Source organism: Capra hircus, chromosome 27 (genome assembly GCF_001704415.2).
Source record: "Capra hircus breed San Clemente chromosome 27, ASM170441v1, whole genome shotgun sequence".
NCBI classification, from domain to species: domain Eukaryota; kingdom Metazoa; phylum Chordata; class Mammalia; order Artiodactyla; family Bovidae; genus Capra; species Capra hircus.
The window spans coordinates 32,385,763-32,389,013 of NC_030834.1; positions in this window are offsets into that span (position 1 = coordinate 32,385,763).

The following is a 3,251-nucleotide window of genomic DNA, read 5'->3' on the forward strand; positions in this document are numbered from 1 at the left end:
TGAAAAGCAGTATTTTGAGACTTGTACAAGCCATCACACTTGTTTGGAAACAAATGACTTCTCAGGATATAGAAGTATTACTATCAATCACCAACAAGTTAATTCTATATAATAAGGCAGCTCTGAATGCAAACTGATCCATTGTGGAATGCTGTATCTAAAATTGATTACAACAGCACTCAAAATGAATGCAGCCCTCCAAACCACTTCTTTGCTCAGAAACATTAATCTCAATTAGAAGGAGAGCTTCATAATGGTAATGCTCGGTATAAAAAAGTATGAAATAAATCAGTTTTTATAAGACACAACAATTAATCAGTTTTGAAAGTAAGAATTTTTTTTCTTTTGTTACTCACAAAAGTTCTATCAGGACTCTGTCATAGCTGGTATCGCCAAAATCAGGTTCTGAACGTGTCCTCAAAGAAGCTTCCATGAGATAATTTCTAAGACTCAGTTGCTGAAACTTTCCAGTAGCATGGTATTATACTAGCTTTGCAGTGCACTTCTTTATTCTGAATGCATGTTAAATTCTTCTCCACTCTCATCCCACTTTATAAAACAAATATAACTTTAATGGAAAATTCAAAGGAATGTACAATTGGTTGCAGATCAGAGTAAAAGTTTGACAGCAAATTACTGTATTCTTTCCGGCTATTCTCCGTCTACGTGTGTTGTCCTAAGAGTCAAAATGGACATCTGACTATCAAAACACTGGTAGATAAGTAATGCATAACTGAACATGCTTAATAGATTTCTACAGCACATCTTCAATAAAAGGACAGATGATTCATTAATGCTGCTGAAGACACTGATTCACATAAGTGTAATACCTGGATGACATTGCTCAGCCACCCAGAGACCAGGTCTTTTGAAGCAAAAAATAAAGCTTAACAGAAAGGAGGTAAATATATTTATACAACCAATATCAGTAAACTAATAAAGTTGTCTTTCTAGTGGTTTTCTATCAGACTTTGATCATCCTCAGGACTTATTTACCAGTACTGTCATTAAAAGGATAAACTTCAGCATTTACAAGCACACTTTCACAGCTACTGCAAAAATATAATTTCTTGTACATCCAGCTTAAAGTTGATCAGGTATTTCTGATACTCATTTAACTCACAATGATAGGAATACACTTGCGTCTGGATTCTTATTTGCTCGACTCTTTTACAAAGAGAATAATTATTCTTGGCTCCTAGAAGGAAAGATCAGAAGGACCAGCTTGAACTTGCTAACTGGATTATTATTGTTTAGCTAGGTTCTCTTTCCAAATAAATTTACAACTTTTCACTCTATTTAAGTGCTTTCATCTATTCAGAGGTAAGCATCCTTATCTTTCTTTGTCTTCAGACTAATAAAGCAGGTTCTCTTTTCTAACCCAACAGACTCATGACACGCCTCCAAGATCACAGTAAGAAAAGCCTCTATAATTTACCTAAAACATGTCTTTCTAGAAAAGAAACACAGCCATGCAAAATGATTCAATTTCAAAAAATAAGTAGTCAGAATTCTACTATAAATTCGTCTGAGTTATCTCAGATAACCAAGCAGTCCTCATTAGGGTCGATGTTCACTATCTATGGGCTGCTAACACTGATGCTCTTGGCACAGAATGCTAACAGATCTTCCAAATATATAAGCACTACTATAGATATTAGTATGTAAGTTCATTTTTCATTAAAATTGTGTATTATGTGTAGAATAAATTTGTCTTACTCAAAGAAACTACTTTCCCTCATAATACATTGTATAAAAATTAAAAATACTCCTAACAAAAAATAGTACCTTGGAGTAAGAGGAACACTAAAATTCACGTAAGGAAAGAGAAAAGATTGTTAAGAAAAATGCAACAGCAAAGAGAGATACACGTAATCCTGAAATATACAACAGAATAACTAACTCATTATAACCCCACCCCCCCCTTAAAGAATTTGGGAATAATCTGTGAATGCGGTGACATTTTAAAGTGGGATTAGCAAGTCTTATTACTGAACTAACCTCTCACTCTTAGAGCAAGAATTAAATATTTGCTCTGCATTTAGAATCACAAATCGAAAGTTTCAAGGCTCTTCCAAGAATTTCATATACTAAGAAATACAAGCTAAAAGCTTTAGATGATTAAGAATGTGTTAAGAAATGCACAAAGCAAGACTGTTGGCATATTTGTGAAATCTTTTGTTTCAACTGAAATATGAAAATCTATCATGAATTTTAATCACACAGTCTTAATTCTAAACTCTGTTCCTAATACACTAAAAAGACTACAAGTACTTCTCCAGGTAGGCAACTGGGCGGTGGGGTGTATATGTGTGCATGGTATTTTAAACAAACTACCCAAAGAAATCAAATCACCAAGTTCTGCTCGGTTGCAATACCATCTTTTGGGATACTCTTCCAAGCTCTCAAAAGATGCCAGTCCTGTCTTTTTTTTTTTTTTTTTTTTTTTTGTTGTTGTTTTTTTTCCTTTTGACAACAGAAGGGAAAGGTAATGCCTGAACATATTTCTATTTCGAGTGAAAAGACCACCCAGTGGATTCTGCCAGAGCCTGCAAATGTTTGACAAATACATTGTCACAAGATAAGAAATAGAGTATTATGAAGAGACAGTCCTGTCCTCGGTATCTCGGCTGTCTGGGGCCCTGTGAAAGTGTTTGGACAGCGCTCCCTCTTCACTTCCACTGCACTTACCCCAAAGTCCCAGGAAACTTTCCTCTAGCTTTAAATTACAATGACTTCAGCAAACAAAAAAGTATTTGCTGGATAACAGGGTAAAATTACTCCTTACCCTTCCTCCGCAATAAGAATTAGTAGCAGGTTACCACTGCAACCAACTTAAAGGTGAGGCAGTCACGGATTTCAAACTGCATAAGGTGTTCAGCAGAGATCGGACGAACACGAACCCACCTCCATCTAAGATAGTTGAAGCTGTTGTAAAAATATTTTACTCTGATGTAAAACACGATACAGTCTTGAGACCAAGATGCAGACTCAGAAATCTGTGCTCGTTATGCCTGGTTCGGGATATTTGCTTGTTTGCCTGCAGCCTCACCCGGAGTTTCAAAGAGCTCAAGTTGCAGTCAAGACCCACCATTCCCTACACGACTCCAGCCCCTTTCTGCCTCCAGTCCTTCTCAACTTGGCTCCCCGAGAGTTGGAGAAGCCAATTTTCCACTTCCCCGGAAGAGGGGTGACATCCTAGGCTCCCCACTCGCTGGACACCCCACAGGATCTTGCGAGACTCCTTCCTA